Consider the following 16,987-nt stretch of genomic DNA (forward strand, 5'->3'; position numbering starts at 1 on the left):
GAACTTTCTCAGTGAATGTTGCAGGGTAGAAAAATACTATTGCTACTGGAAAAGATGAGGACGCTTCATTCTAAATTCATAACGAAGGCATTTTACACATAAAAATCTGCACAGCATTTGGCTCTAGTTTTGTTCTTTCAGCTAAACAAGAACTTATGGACAGACACTTTGGGATAAAGCACATCTAAGAAAATAAAAGCACTTTTCCCACTTTTCTCACATCTGGCATCATTTTCAGCCTACAATAATAGCACCTAATTTTGAGGGGTCACGTGTATCCTAAACTCCATTTATCCCTTAGACCAGGGCTCAATTCCATGGCAAGAAAGTTTGGTGCCCAGGGTAAAGCCCGCAGTGGCAGCCTGCCCTCGCCTCATGCACAGATCCAGGGGGCACATGCCCCCCTCTGTGCTTGCCTAGGAGTACACGCAGCAGCGGGAGCTGCCCTCCCCTTGTCCCCGCTCCTCCCTCCCAAAATGAACCACTCGTGGCTCTGTCCCACGCCCTGCCCTAGCTGGGCAGCACCTGTTGGCACCCCTTCGCTTCGACACCCAGGATAGTTGCCCCACTCGTCCCCCCTCCCCACCTTTGCAACAGCACTGCCAGGGCTGTTCATCTTCCAAGAAGATCATCGCCACACACCTTGCAGAACTCACCACTGTAAGCTACAGGGTCCCCAGACCACACACTGCATGGTTGCCTCCCCACTGTACTGCACGCTCCATGCCCCCTGCACCCCCGCCCCCCTCCCTGCTGCACTGCATGCACAGGTGATCCAGCCTCACTCTTCGCTCCCTGGCTGTGGGCTCCCATGTTACACCACACCATACCACACCATGTGGGTACCCCAGTTTCCCTCAGCCCCACAGGCTGTGCTATGCCATATCCTCCCACCTTCTGAGATGATGGCAGGAAGCAAAAGCCAGAGAAGGGAGGGGAGCCAAAAGCTGGAGCAATGCAGCTGGAGCAGTGGGGACAGTGCCAACTGGTGGAAGCCAGCTCAACAGGCATGCCTTAGAAACCATTGTGCATTGCAGACTGGAGCCTATGATGAAAGCACTTTTTTTCTGGAAAAATGTCTTAAACAGAAATAGCTAGCTGTCATTTTAAAAATCTTACTAACCTAGCCTAGACTGGACTACCCAAGTCATCACCTCTTTCTTCCTTTAATCCCTCCTAAAAGTTCACTGCTAGCAGGTGCCACAATAAACAAACTAGAACTATCCATTGTCATACTTCGCCTTCCAAATAGGAAGGTATGGGGCTTTGGAGGCATTTAAGGCCAGATTCTGAAACCAGGAAGCCAATCTAGCCCTGCAGGCTGTGAAGAGAGGAGCTCCTGAGCAAGATGGCAATGGGATTTAGCCTGACTGGCACTGAAACTGTCCAAGAGAGCTACAAGGGAAGAGCTAAGGGAAACATAACTTACAGAGAAGCTATGACCCAGAGTTGGAGGGGGATTTTCATTGTACAGCTACTGCACTTGTGTTGTGTTTATGTTTTGATTAGGCTAATTGGAGGACCAAGTTGTGGCTATGGGGGAAGTGTGGAAGCCAAGGAGGGCTGCATGGTGGGCACTCAGTAGCAGGCAGCTTAGCCTCGAGTCACAGAGGGCTGTGGCTTGGTGCAGGCTGAGACTGAGAGAGCCAAAGCCAGTAGGAATAGTCTAGCCTGGGGTCAGAGACTACAAGGGCTGAAGACTGGTGTAGCAGAAGCAGCCCAGCCTGAGTTCAGGGACCCAGAAGGCTGAGGGCTGGGATAAGGCCCAGTGAACAACTTAAAGTACCAACTGCAAGTTATGGGCTGGCTAAATGGGTGTAAGAAAGCCACAAATAGCCCTTAAGGCACCTGATGTCTTATAGCACAGACAGAGCCAGAAGGGCCCCCACTTAAAGGACAGGACTGGAGTCAGCTAGGTACAGGAGGGTGCTGCTGGCCAAAACAAGCTAAGACTCTGTCTGGAACTCTCTGGCAGCCTCCCTTTTTCAATAAAATAATCCAATCAAGGTGTGGCAGACAAGAGGAAAACGTCTGGGGCACTCCACATGATACCAGCTGTCAAGTAAACATCGAGCTGTTAACCACTACCCTCTGAGCATGATAACCCAGCCAATTTTCTATCCACCTTACAATCCGTTTATGCAAAACATACTTCCTTAGATTGCTTGCAAGAATGTTGTGGGAGACCATATCAAAAGCCTGTCTAAAGTCTAGGTATACCATATCCACTGGTTTCCCCACATCTACAGAGCCAGTCATCTCATCATAGACACCGGTCAGGTTGCTCAGGCATGACTTGCCCTTGGTGAGTCCATGCTGACTGTTCCTAATCACCACCTTCTTCTCCAAGTGCTAAGAAATGGATTCCTTGAGGTAACATGACTTTTCCAGTGACTGAGATGAAGCTGACCAGTCTGTAATTCCCTGGATCCTCCTTTTTCCCTTTCTTAAATATGGGCACTACATTTGTCCTTTACCAATCAGCCAGGACCTCTCCTGATCACCACAAATTTTCAAAGATGAGGGCCAGTGGCTCTGCAATCAGATTGGCCAATTCTCTTAGCACCCTCAGGTGCCTCTCTTCTGACTCCATGGATTTGTATATATCCAACTTTTTTAAATAGTCCTGAACCTGTTCTTTTGCCACTGTTGGCAGGTTACCTCCTCCCTAAACTGCTGCCAGGTGCAGTAGTCTGGGAGCTGATCTTGCCTGTGAAGACTGAGGTGAAAATGGCATTGAGTACTTCAGCCTTTTCTGCATCCTCTGTCGCTAGATTGCCTCCTCCATTCAATAAGGGACCCACACTTTCCCTGACCTTCCTCTTGTTATCGACATACTTGTAGAAACCCTTCTTGTTACCTTTCATATCCCTTGCTAGCTGCAATTCCAGTTGCACTTTCCAGTAAGCAATGCTCTTATATTCCTCCCTAGTTGTTTGTCCAAGTTTCCACTTCTTATAAGCTTCCTTTTTGTGATTTAGTTTCCTGAAGGGTTACCTGCTGAACCAAGCTTGGTCTTCTGCTGCATCCTCCCATTCTGGTGGTCCATAGCAGACCCTCACCACATCACCCTTCTTGCTCTCCCCTCTGACCCTAACCCACAGACTTTCAAAAAGCCTATCTCCAGTTTCATACTGGAGCTCTGAGCAGTCATACAACTCTTTTATATAAAATGCAAATCCTCTTCCTCTTCTCCCCTGCCTGTCTTTCCTCAACAATTTATACCCATCCACAACAGTGCTCCCCAGCAAGTCTCGGTTATTCCAGAGACTCATATTTATTCCACTAAGCACTGTGTGATATTTAAATTTAGGCTGATAGATCTTTGGGAAAGAATCACCATTCCTTCTGTAAAAGTTACTGACATTCCCCAAGTAGGATTTTCAAAAACACACAAGTTACATATAAATACAAGTCCCCTTAATTTTCAATGGGACCTGTGCTCCTCAGTCAGGCATTTTTATTTTTAAATGGTTACACACCAAATATAAATGTAGCCATAACTTAGCTGTTGTAGTTAGGGCTGAGCACCAATCTGCCACAAAGCAACCATATGAATCAATGTAAAAATGTCTTTTTTGTTATATTTGTACAGTGTGACCCTAGCCCAAAACTGAAGAAACAGGTCTTATCACAACAGAACAGCAATCATTTGTAATACTGTATAGGGCCCCTTCAATACACACTACATTCTTCTAAAAGCATTTCACTGCAATCTTCTAATTGCTGGTGCTAGAGCCAAAATCTGGGGGGAAATTTTCAGCCAGCATAGACGGCCATAGCTCAATTAGTGAGAAGAGAGTTACAAGAATTACATCTAGTAAAAATCACTCCCTTAGTCTTAGTTACCAGGGTACAAAACCTAAAAGAGTAACTGTTACATGATCAGATTTTGGCCCCTTAAACTAAGTGAGTCTTGATTCTCACTAATACAGAAGTTTTTTCTATCCATGGTTTAGCATTTGAAACTTCACAAACAAGTACTAACAGCCTATGTCTGATTATTACTGATTTTTTTTTGGGGGGGGGGGGGGGGGGGGGGTTCTAAAAAAATCAAACCTGCCTTACATTATTAAACACTAACCCATTAATGCCATTCTTCTATAGACTTATTCTTTGCCAAGAAAAAGTCTTATCTGATTTTACATTCTGAAAAGATTTAAGCTTAAAGTGTGGCAAAGGAAAGGAAATCCTCCAAACAAAGATTCCCTGGATGTGTATTTTCAACCCTGAGATGAATGCTACATATCTGAACGTAAACCTCACTAACAACTGACTTACTAGCTATGAATGGTTCATGTAAAGCCGATTTTCTCAAAACTGATGCACTACTCTACAACTGAAAGACAAAGCCAAAAAAACCTTTGGCCATTGTTTTCAGAGGTAACTAGTGCTGGATGACCAACAGTTTCTAAATAACAGGCTGCGCATCCAAAACATGACGAACTGAACAAAAATATCACTCATCACTTTGAAAATCTTATGTTGAGTCCAACCCAGGAAGACAATTGTGAACACCAACCCCTGATCTTTTGGGCAAGTTCCATATAAAGACTCAACAGTGCCTGAGCTTGTCTGTAGAATAAATCTTCACCAGAAGCCTGGATGCATCCTTCCCTAAGAAAAGAAGAGACGTTCTAGTTGTCTGAACAGTACCTGAGTACTTAGAAGATTCAAGTCCCTGCTCTCTCTCAGGATTCTTGTGTGACCTTGATCATATCACTTACACATAGATTTCGCCCAAGGTATTTAGGTACCAGTACAAATATATGAGAACGCCCAGCAGATGGCCTTGGTCTCTCCAAATTTTAAGAAATGCTTGTCTGGGTGGCAACAATTGCAAAAGTCACCACAACTTCCTTCCCCCACTCACATAGCCATATACACTAGCCCAAAAGAAGAAATATCTACCCATTTACTTGAAGCATTTATAGGAGACCCTCGTCATTCCCCTGCGAATAGCAAAATCTGCGAATAAGGCACTGCATTCATGAATGCTGTCTGCATTCATGAACTCAGTGCCCCCAGCAGCTGGGGGGGGTGGCACAGCTGCACTGGCAATGGTGGGAGCACAGTGGCAGTGGGAGCATGGCAGCAGTGGCAGGAGCTGCTGCTGGGCTCCTGCCACCGCCAGGCAAGCATGGAGCTCCTGAGAAGCTCCTTTAAATGTATTTAAGATGCGGGTTCAGCATTCACAAATATTTGAAACCACGAATGCCGAACCCACGAATAGCAACAGTTTCCTGTACTCCAGTATGCTGAAGTAGTTTGTGTAGGATATTGTGTGACCCTATGTGCTCCAACTATAGTCTGTCTGGCATTTGAAAACACGTATCTACAGCCAATGTGTCAGGTGAAACAGTTTACTTTAGACTTGTTATGTAAATAAAAGGAAGCAACAGAAGTGGCTACAATAGGCTATAAAAGCTATTATAACTTAGGGTTTAATTGTATATAACCGTATCCCATTTAGCCAAGGCTCATACCTAGGACTCAGGGTACACTCATACAACACATTTACTGCAGCCAAAATTGACTTTACTCTGTAATAAAAGTGGATTGCATATACAGCACACAGGCCTACACTGTTGTCATCCCACTCCAGAGTAAAAGTTACTGTTCTGAATGTTATTAATAACTATTGCCCGATGTAAACTACACCAGGGTACTGGCTATATCACCATTCTCGTACCTAATTTCATCTCTAGGTAGCTGTACACTCAAAGCAAACCTGGATCCCCTTCTATTTAATGGCCAGGTACTACAATAGTGCTTACTGAAGGCAGACAGCTTGGGGGAGCAGATCAAATACCCACTTCTTATTACAGAGTAAAATGTAGTACAGAGTAAAATCTGTAGTAAATTACACTGTAATAATCACGTTGTGTGTCCACCCCCTGAGCCTTCTTAGAATAGATGATGGTTAAGGGTGTAGGTTATGAGAAAATTCACCCTCACCAGCTTCCTACCTACTGGAATCTATCTTTTCTCTTTCACTATGCGTGCGCGTGAGCACACACACACACATACAAGTGTCAACTATTAGGTGTCCTGTAATCTGAGTTTTGTTAATGTATAAGATGACGAGTTAATGCCATTTTTAAAATATTCAATACATTCTTTAGCCCAATTCTTACTCAAGGTCCAAGTTCACTTCTGCAATTTCCTGCTTGAAACACAACTGTGTGTTAAGCAAAAGGGCCTGTGTTCAAATGCTTGTATTTGTTTATCGCACACAGATTACCAGCATAAAAAAAAAAATGATGGGTTTGTTTGTAAAGCTGCAATCTTTTTTTAGGATCTGTCACACCAAAAGGCCTGGGAGCATGTCAGGGCAATGTTATATAAACAAAACAGTATTGATGTAAAATATTATTAAGAGTGGCTTAAAGCTAAAAAAACCAAGCAAATTCAAACTGGAAAGCAAAAAATTGCCAGTGCTGAATTCGCCCATTTAAAGAGTAGAAAGCTGGACTGGACTAGCGGTCAGGCTGTTAACCTGGGATTTATTCCCAGGCTAACATTCATCCCAAGGTTCAGTTCCCTGCTCTCACACAGACAGGTTCCTGTGTAATCTTTGGTAATTCCCATAATCTCTCCCTATGCCTCAGTTTCCCCATCTGCATACTAGCTATAATTGAACTTCCATATCTCACAGAGGTGGCATGAGATAAACATATTAAAGACTGTGATATGCTCAACTACTGGAGGAATTGAGGTATTAGAATACAAGGAAAACTATTTGGCTAAAGCCAAATTTAGAAATCTTTGGAATAACTGGAGAAAATACACAAGATTGTGTCTTGTGCTGACATATGTTTTTATTCCACTGACCTCCAAAGAGATTTAGGTATTAAAGGGCAATCCAGAATTTTTACACAGGGTTCAGGATATTTTCAACTCCATGCTGAAACCTGTCAGGGGCTGGTATTTCTCTTCTTCAACAATAAGCACAGTGTATAAACACAAAGCAACATTTGTTTCTTAGATATTAATTCTGCATTTTGTGGATTTCAGGACTTCCAAATCTAACCCTTATTTTTTTTTATCTGTTCACACACAGTCATGTATGTAATATATACAACACAACTATGGGACACATGAAAAGAAGGTTTAAGAATAAACTGTGTCCATGAACTCACATGAAAGGGCGTTCACATAAGGCAAGAAAGCACATATTGACATGTAGTCCACATTATAAACATAAAAATTTGGTATGTAATTAAAACTAAATATTTTATTAAATACAATAAATATGAAAATTAAAACAAAGTTATTAAACACGCAAAGGATTCTGAAAATATCTAAAACCATTAATGTGACTAATGTTTACTAACTAGTGTTACTAACCATCACCTGACACAATCCTATCCAGCCTTGTACACAAAACTGTCAGATAACTTATTTTTCATTTTGTTTCCAGTTTCAAATTCTCTTCTGGAACTTAATACCAGTTTTAGAATAGACCAAACATTTACTACTGGTTTTATATTGGGAAGTGCTGGATGTTAAGAAATTCTTATCTACAGTTTCTTAAAACTTCAAATGCATCTCTTTTGCCACAGTGAAAACAAAAGACAAAAAATCACTTTGGAACAAACTAGATCTATTGGTAGGTCAGGAAACATACATATGAAAAGAAAAAAAACAGTCCCAAACTATAGTAGTTAAAGCTTGTAATGCCAAGGATGAAAACAGCCTCTGGATTATCCAAATGTTATTATTACAATCTACAGTATAATGTCTGAAGCACACTGTTCCTTATAATAAAAACAAAGAAATATCATTTCTTCAGCACACTACATAAACTCTTTTCTACTGAAGCAGTGTCTCAGATGATGACTGAATATAGCAACCTTCCCAAGAAAGCTTATATTCAAGTACATAAGTAATAGTTTAAATCCTTCTCATTAAAAGACAGAAAGGGCTGTCATTAAACAAGCCAAGTACTAGTCATTGTGAAAGAAAACAAAAAGGAGACAGACCATGTTAGAGTTCCACTTTACCTGTCAAATTCTACTACGCTCTAAATAAGCTCCATTATAACCTTAAATTTCTGCCTGGCCTGGTCTTCCCTCTCCTTCCCCCCACACAGAATGGCTGAATAGTCTAGTGACTTTAATGTAGCAGTTTGCAGCTGCAGATTTCATATAGGCTAGTAAACATAGAAGGGAAATGTGAAGTACTGAGGTTTAAGTGACTTACTCAAGGTTAAACAGCAAGTCAGTAGCAGAGCTGGGACTAGAATTCACATATCCTACCTCCTAGCCTTCTCTATAAACAGGACTGAGGCTGTCCTAAGCATGAACAATTAAAGATGACATCCAGCTCCTTGTTTTTGACTGAGGCAAAAATTAAAAATAGGGTTTTTCCTCCAAGCTTGTTGGACAGTGCCCAGGGGGGAATCTGCAAACCCTAGCACTGACTTCTGCAAACCAATTAATATCCAGATAACCAAGAAAACAAAACTGAAGTTATACCCCTTTCTCAAGGTTATTCGTTCCACTCTAGTCATTACCAAGCCAGGGTACTAAAGGTTAGCAAAGCAGCTGGTGCTCCAGCAGAGCAGACCCACCAACGCACAGTGCTGCACTCCATCAGTCTGGAGGAGATGGCAGGACAGGCCAGAAGAGGCTGACAGACCTGCCTGCTCATGCAGGCTCACAGCTCCAAAGATTATAAAATCCAGCCAGACAGTTCCAGCAGGGCCACCAGGAAAATCAGCAGGCAGCAACAGTCTCAAAGCAGTTACAAAATCTAGCTCTTCCTCTCATATTACTCACTCACCCACCAAATCCTTCCATTGCTTTATAATATCATCATTTCCCCCTTTTATTATATATCCCCTCAAAAAGGCAGCATCAACAGCCCTCATGGCCACCAGAAGGCAGAAAAGCAATTGCTGCCCACCCACTCCATCCTCCTGTTAAGCAAGGAAAAGCACAGGTGAGAAAAACAAGATAAACTTCAGTTACTCACTAACTTGTTCCCTGCGTTGCCTTTGTGTGCAAATAGCAGGCTGCAGGGATGGCAATTCACCCTTCTCCCAGCTCTGTGCCCGCCCTGGAGGCGGGACTGACATGACACAGGCAGGGAGGAGGTGAGGGGGAAGTAAGGGGGGATCAGGAAAGCATCAGCACTGCAGCTTCCTGCGTTACGCTCAGCTGCTGCAGCAGCCAGATCAAGTATCAGTCCTTTGAAGCCTGACCCTGTGCAGCCCTGAATGTCCCCAACACACACAGTGATATCAGTAGCAAGTAAAGGTGCTCAGAATCTCAGGGGAGGAACTCAGCACCTTATAGCACAAGGCAGGGGTGGGTAAAATGCAGCCCGCTGGCTGCATGCATCCTGCCAGGCCATTCTATCTGCCCCGTGGAGTCCTAAAAAATTTAGGAAATTAATATTTATCTGACCCTGTCTGCCTGTCATGCAGCTCTCAGTGGCTTGCCAAAACTCAGTAAGCAGCCCTCGGCCCAAAATAATTGCCCATCCTGGCATAAGGCCTTTACCGCCTAATGCAAAACTCCCTCAAACCAACAGGATTCCTGCCTTGGATTTAAAAGGCTTTGGACCTGGACCTGGGAAAGGAGCCTACACCCCTCCCGGGGTTGTAATCATACATGTGTCTTTCAGAATCTCAGAGTTCATTGCAAAAGCAACTTGATGGATTGGTTTGTGTTTAAATCTCCCTCCCCTTATGAAAAAGTCCCCTGGAGCCCCCAGAAAGACTCGAGAGAGACAAAACAGGGTGTCATAGACAACTCCAAACTTCTAGCAGCAGAGGCCCAATACGGATGAACATTAAAAGTTACAGCTTATGCAAGCACATGGGAAACAGGCAAAGGGAAGAACTAATATTATGCCTTTGCCAGAAATAATAATAATAATATAGATTCCACAGAAGGAGAAGCCCAAGCAAAGTACAATTAAACAGCAGCCTCAAAGCAGCATCTATGTAATAAAAGGGTTGGGGCTTTAAATAAAATGATGACAAAAATCTGCCTCCTTTGTGGAAATGGGGATGCTTTCCCGTGGTGGTTCAATGGGGAGAGGGCTGAATTGGAGCCAAGATCCCTGCCATATGGTGTGAAACACATGGACCCTAGGAGCCTCCCAATGCTACAAGTCAGCACATCCCCTGCCAGCTGTGTGTGCACGAGGACCTGGCAAGCCTGGGCCTGGCTTCCCTTCTGGCTTTTTCCACAAAGAACACCTGAGGAGAGTCGGGGGGCGGGGGGGAGCTGCCAAGCACGGTTTAACCTCCGCAATCCTGGCCGCGCTCCTGTCAGGCAAGGCGAGCGCGCTGGAAAGGCTGGAGAGACAGTTCGTTGCTTTCCCCAAGCCGGGGCTGCCTGGAGCCCCCCTGGCGCGGCCCTGCGCCTGCACAGCTGCGGGCTGTCTGCTGTGCTGTGACTCAGCTGAGGAGGAGGAGAGCTGAGGCGATCCGTCCAGCCAATCCCGGGGCTCCGTCCGCTCAGCCCAACACGGCTGGCGGGGCCAGGGCAGTGGGCACCGCTCAGGAGCCTCACCACCGCCTTGAGTGGGGCGCTGGCATGTTGTTTGCCTAGTTTTTGCAGGCGGGCGTCATGCAGACAGATTTGTTCCTGAGCAGATAAGAATAGAGGCTTGGCCAAGTGCAGGATGGGGCATAGGCTGAACCTGAAGCCGCAGCATAGCCATAATGGGGAAAGCCTTGTGCAAAAGCTTCTTCCTGATTAGGTGCAAGTGGTGGGAGAGTCCTCTGAGTGCTCAGGGCCAGCTTTTGACCTGCACAGATCTTAATAATAAAAAAGACACTGGCAGGCACTCTCCCTGGGTGACTTCAGCTGCCTACATGCCCACCTAGGTCAGCTACTAGCAAGGATGCTACTTTGTCAGTGAGGGTGAAGTTACACAGGACACCTAGACCGCACTAACTCTGTGAAATGTTAAGCAGCATTCAAGTTAGAGCGTGCTGTGGCGGCACTCATGCATATGAGGGGGGTTAGTCCTTAGGGTTCGATTTGATGCCCCCTAAATTGAAATGGTGAGTTTTTCATTCTGTCACTGTTATGGTGAGGAGCCTGATCCTGCTTTTTTTTCAGCAGAGCCTGCCCATGACTGGGGTGGTGAGCTGCTGGTGGGCCAAGCATCCCCTGAGCTGCCAAGGGCCCTGGTCCTTCCCTCCACGGTGGTGGTGCCCCCTAGGGCTGCCTGCGTGGGTGCTGTCCCAGCTTGGAGGCAGCACCCAGCCCCATCCAAGTCTTCCCCAACCCTGAGCTGGGGCTGCACCCAACTCCTGGGGGGCACCACCACCACCGGGGGAAAGACCGGGACCCCCTGCAGCTCAGGGGCCACTCAGCCTGCCAGCAGCTTGCCCCCTGGCTGTGGGAGAGGCGGGCAGGTTCCTCAGAAGAAAAGGATCAGACCCCTCGCCGCTTCTGCCTGCAGCAGGTGCCTGCTGAAGGCAGAAGTAGTGAGAGGCCCAGCTGCAACACATCATTGGAAGCTAAACGACCTCTACTGGTTTAGTTTGCAACAATGCAAACTCATTTTAAACCCCCAAAACTCCTGCACATGTACAGCATGACACCATTAAGCCCCACAAAGTCACATTTTCATCATGTGTACATGGCAATGGCGCCACATGTGCAAGCACCCTTGCTCTTTAAAAGCAAATACTGCTTCTTGCCTGCACAGCTCTGACTTGCCACTAAAGAGCTGGTGAGCAAAAGTGTAGCTATGGGCCAGGACACTTGGGCTCTTTCACTGCTTTGAGTGGGAGAGGATAGAGCGGGGCTGGGAGGTGTACCCTGGAATGCTGGAGGACTGTACATTGCCCATTTTATCTCTGTGGAGCAGATTGAAGTTACACCAAACTTTTTCTTATTGCAGACCCCCTTCCAGATTTACCAGCTGCCATGTATCCCTATCAGCATAAGTTTTATATTTTAACCCCTTCAATACCAATTATTATTATAATGAAAATTAAATCCACCATTACACAAATTCTCCTGCCTACCCCTCAGAGATGTCTTGTGTGCTCCCATGGGTATGCATACCACAGTTTGGGAACCCCTGCACTAACACGAACTAAGTAACACAGCCCAGAATTAACCCTCACCTGAAGTGGCTTAACTTTGAGACACTCAAAGGGCACATAGCACAAATTAACAGGCTTTACCATGTAGATGTTCACATTTTAAGTGCCTTTAGTGCTTTTAGTATGGTCTAAGTGTAGTGTGAAACTTCACCCTGAATCTTCACTTCCTTCTCCTGTAAGAGTGGCTCACAACTACTGCATTGCCCCTGCTTCAGATCTGCCCAATATGAAGATGCAAAGAGTGGGCTGGTTAGAGAGAGGCACTGCAGGAAATCATGCTGTAGCCAAATCCACTAGCAGATGTCACCATAGCATGAGGGAAGGGTTGCAAAAGAGATAGTGAGTGCAAGGGAGCAGGGCACAGAAATAGGGAAACAGGAATAGATTCAACAAAGGAGGAACCAGGAAAAGGCAGAAGAACAAGGGATGGAGCCTTCATTGTATAGTGACCCCTGAATGGTGACTTTATGGCATGCAGGCTGTAAAGATACCTGGTAGAGAAAAGATGTCTTGTGGCCAAAGCACAAGAGAGAGGGTCAGCAACCCTGATTCCATTTCTGCTACCACCACTGATTTCTCTGTGACTTTCAGCACATCACTTACTCTGACATTATTTATTATTATTTGAATTATCACATTTAGAAGCTCCATATGTGGACCACAACCCCACTGTGCTAGGAACTGTACAAGTACAAAACAACAGTCCTCGCCATAAAAATTTTCAGTCAAAGTTCCTTTCTCTCAGTTTTCCCATCTGTGAAACAGAAATAGCAGTAATACTGTACTAGCCTTTCTCAGAGAAGTATGACAATGATTAATCCATTCATGTTTACAAAATGCTCCAAGATCTTTATAACTTCTGGTCAGACAAACTGGCTCTAGTTCTGCTTCTGGTCAGCCGGAGCTCACTTCATCAGATGCTGTAAAAAAGCATGCACAGAGCAGTGTATAGCATGGAGAGAGTGATTTAAATACAAAAAAGAGGGGCAGTGCTGGGAAAGACAAACACACAAAAAAAGGGAGGTTGAAGTGTTCTGCCACAGGCTTTTGTGTCTTTCTGGAGCTCATGTCAGATCAGTGCACATCACTGCCAACTGTCATATGTACTCTGTCACATTTTCTTATCCCACTCTTTAGACCCTATCCGTTATCAATGCAAATAAAATATTGTGAAAATTACCCATAACCAGCAAAGCAACTACATTGTTTCACATGCAGAAGAACAGCTTCTTGGTTCTTCATCCTACTTTATCTTCTATTCTTTTTGTCAGTCGCAGGTCATACCTGTACTCCCATTTTCAGGCCATTTCCATGAGAAATTCTATGGAAACTTAGGCTCAGATTCTGAAGGCTCATGTGGAAGGAGAACACAACTAGATAAATAGTTCTACTGGATTCAGTAGGATAATATGAGTAGTACATTTCTTTGCTAGCATAGTTTGTCTCTGTCAGTCTGCTTCTTCCTCAGGATTTCCTTTTGGAAGTTGTAAGTGTAGTCACGACAATCATCTGTGTCCCAAGATTTGAATCTGAACCTCCCAACATGGAAGCCCAGAGAAGCTTCACAGTCACTGTGTTTCCTTGCACTCCCCCATTAATCTGTCTGTATCCATCTATTGTCTCTTGTCCAATACTTAGGTTATAAACTCCCTGGGACTGGGATTTCTTGTTGTGTGTCCTGGTCTATGCCTAGGGCTGATAGCTGCTATACTAGTATAATTAATAAGAATGCCAATGGTGATGACCCATCTACTCCTCTAATAATAAAATGGCCATTGTTTTTAGCAAGACAAGCAAGATTAAGATAACATAGAAATCAAGGATTCCTATGGGATAACACAGAGACTCATTTGCAATGAGAAATCAAAGGTTTCTATTCAAACCTAGATGTCTAGACTTTCCTGGTTCTTCCAGTGAACAAAAGCTCAGTTTAACTTAAAGTCTCTTTATTTATAGTAACAGTATCTAGGGTCAGAAGGGGCCTGAGTAGATCATATAGTCCGACCCCCTGCCATGGCAGGAAAGAGTACTGGGGTCAAACGACCCCAGCAAGGTGTTCATCTAACCTCCTCTTAAAAACTCCCAGGGTAGAAGCCTGCACCACTTCTCTTAGAAGTTGGTTGCAGATCCTAGCCGCCCTGACCGTGAAGTAGCACTTCCTGATATCTAGCCTAAATCTACCCCCTGCCAGCTTGTGACCGTTATTCCTGGTCACTCCTGGCAGTGCTCGGGGGAACAGGGACTCCCCCAATGCCTGCTGATCCCCCCTGACTAGTTTATAACAGGCCACTAGGTCCCCCCTCAGCCTTCTCTTTTGGAGGCTGAACAGGTTCAGGTCCTGTAGCCTCTCCTCACAGGGCCTGCCCTGCTGTCCCCTGATCATGCGAGTGGCCGCCTCTGGACCCTCTCCATGCTGTCGACATCCCTCTTGAAGTGCAGCACCCAGAACTGGATGCAGTACTCCAGCTGCGGCCTGACCAGTGCCGCATAGAGGGGGAGGATCACCTCGTTGGATCTGCTCGAGATGCATCTGTGGATGTATGACAAGGTACGGTTCGCCTTCCTGACTGCCTCCCCACACTGCCAGCCCGTGTTCATCCTGGAGTCAATGATGACTCCAAGATCCTTTTCCACTGCTGTGCTGACAAGAGGGGAGTTCCCCAACCTGTAGGTATGGTGCCGGTTGTTCCTCCCGAGGTGCATCACTTTGTACTTGTCTGTGTTGAAATCCATCCTATTCTTATCTGCCCACCCTTGTAACCTGTCTAGGTCTGATTGTAGCCTGTTGCATCCTTCCAGTGTACCCAATTCCCCCCACATCTTAGTGTCATCAGCAAATTTGAACACGCTGCTTTTTACCCCCTCGTCCAAGTCCCTGATGAAGATGTTGAACGGTGCAGGCCCAAGGACCGAGCCCTGCAGAACCCCACTGCTCACGTCCTTCCAGGTTGAGAAGGACCCATCCACCACCACCCTCTGGGTGCAGCCCTCCAGCCAGTTGGCGACCCATTTGACTGTGTGGGTGTCAACACCACAGTTCCCCTAGTTTCTTTATGAGAATTGGGTGAGAGACAGTGTCAAAAGCCTTCCGGAAGTCCAGGAAGACTATGTCCACTGCTACCCCTGCATCTAGTGATTTGGTGATCTGATCGTAAAAGGCCACCAGGTTGGTCTGACAGGACCTGCCACTGATGAACCCGTGTTGGTTGCCCCTAAGCATGCAGTCCCCTCCTGGCCCCTCATGGATGTGTGCCAGAATAATTTTCTCAAACAGCTTGCCTAGGATCGAGGTAAGACTAACTGGCCTATAGTTTCCCGGGTCCTCCTTCTTCCCCTTTTTGAAGATGGGAACCACGTTGGCCCTCTTCCAGTCCTCCGGCACCACACCAGAGCACCACGAGTACTTGTAAAGCTGTGGCAAGGGTCCTGCAATGACCTCGGCCAATTCCTTTAGAACTCTAGGGTGGAGATCATCCGGACCGGCTGACTTGAATACGTCCAATCCCTCCAGAAGCTCCCTAACTAGTTCCTCACTAACCCTTTGCCCAGGTGTACTTCCCCTGGGGCCCGAGGGGGGCCCAGCAGGGAGGTGGCTGTTCTGGTCCCTACTTAGGAAGACAGAGGCAAAGAAATCATTAAACATGTTAGCTTTGTCGTCTGGTGTGATGACCAAATTTCCCAACGCATCCTGCAGGGGCCCCACATTACCTGGGATCTTCTTTTTACCCCCTATGTATTTAAGGAAGGACTTCTTGTTGTCCTTAATTTGGGAAGCTAGTCCTAATGCCATCTCTGCCTTGGCCTTCCTGACTGCCTCCCTATATCCCCGAGCGACTGCAGTATAGTCATCCCTGGTGATGACTATCATTGATTAATTCATAATCAATGATTTCTGGCATCCTCCCGTAAAGCTAGAACTTGTCATTCAGTTCACAGTGCTATTGCGCTGATATATTTACGAATATGTCATCTTTTACATGCATATTGCACATGCATTAATAATTGTCTTTGCTAAATAGGGATGCCAGGATTTTAATGAAATGACAATTAATCAACAAAGATAGCTACAACCTGGAAATAATGTTCCTTATCATTTACCCCAGCCTATAAATTCAGCAGTATTGAACTGACTACTTTTACATGGGTGTAAGCAAGAGAGAAGAAAAGGGCCCCTATTTTTGCAGATTTTCTAGTTAAATACTTTGTCATCTGAAAGGATGAAAAGTTCTTCTAACCTAGACCTGTTAATACTTCTGTATCACTCAATGTGTTGTACCAAATCGAGTATCTTCTTTTCTTTCTCCCTGGCACTTCCTGGATAGTTATCTAACATCATAAAATGAGACTCTCCCCCTCATTTAGTTGTCTGACCAGTCATTGCTGTATGTAAATCCTGGCTTTCCGTCCATTTCTCCAGTGTCTGATTTATCTGAGGGCTCCTCAAGGAATAAATTTAAGTAAAAGCTATTTAGCTGTAAAGACTACTAAAATGTCTATGGATTATGGATTTTCTTTAAGTCTGTGGAGCCGATTCTATTCCCATTGATTTCAATAGCAGCTAGCTGAAACCCTCAGTAGCACATAGTTTGATTTTAAAACAAACATTGTATGTTTTAACCCTGCCCACATACAGCATATTAATCTATTATTAGATTTTTACCTTATTTCTTAGGAAACCATCTTGTCCTCCTTGTTATCTAATACGGCAACAACTAAAGCACAATACTAGGCTACATCACCAATCAAGTTTGTTTGGACTTCAACTAAGATCCCTACACTCCAAGAATTTTAGCTTTCAAACTTTATAGAAAACATAGGCACAGTTCCTAAGTATTGTGCATTATACATTTCTATCTCAGAGTCTGACCCATCGCAGCAATGCTAGAATGCTTTCCTGTCACTCCC

At 45.1% G+C, this 16,987-nt stretch overlaps 1 protein-coding gene across 6 annotated transcripts in view; it reads right to left on the minus strand.

Moving 5' to 3' along the window:
• Positions 1 to 16,987, minus strand: part of LPIN1 (lipin 1) — a 137,541-nt gene that overhangs the window by 62,471 nt on the left and 58,083 nt on the right. The window contains exon 1 of one of the 6 annotated variants that reach the window (XM_090031973.1): positions 8,980 to 9,051. The exons of 4 other annotated variants lie outside the window; for them this stretch is intronic. The gene's annotated coding sequence lies outside the window, so the exon portion shown is untranslated. Of the gene's footprint in view, positions 1 to 8,979; positions 9,052 to 16,987 lie in introns of those variants that run through there. One more of the 6 variants, XM_090031982.1, reaches the window with a different exon arrangement.

Source organism: Crocodylus siamensis, chromosome 1 (assembly GCF_052110815.1).
Source record: "Crocodylus siamensis isolate JL-2025a chromosome 1, ASM5211081v1, whole genome shotgun sequence".
NCBI classification, from domain to species: Eukaryota; Metazoa; Chordata; order Crocodylia; family Crocodylidae; genus Crocodylus; species Crocodylus siamensis.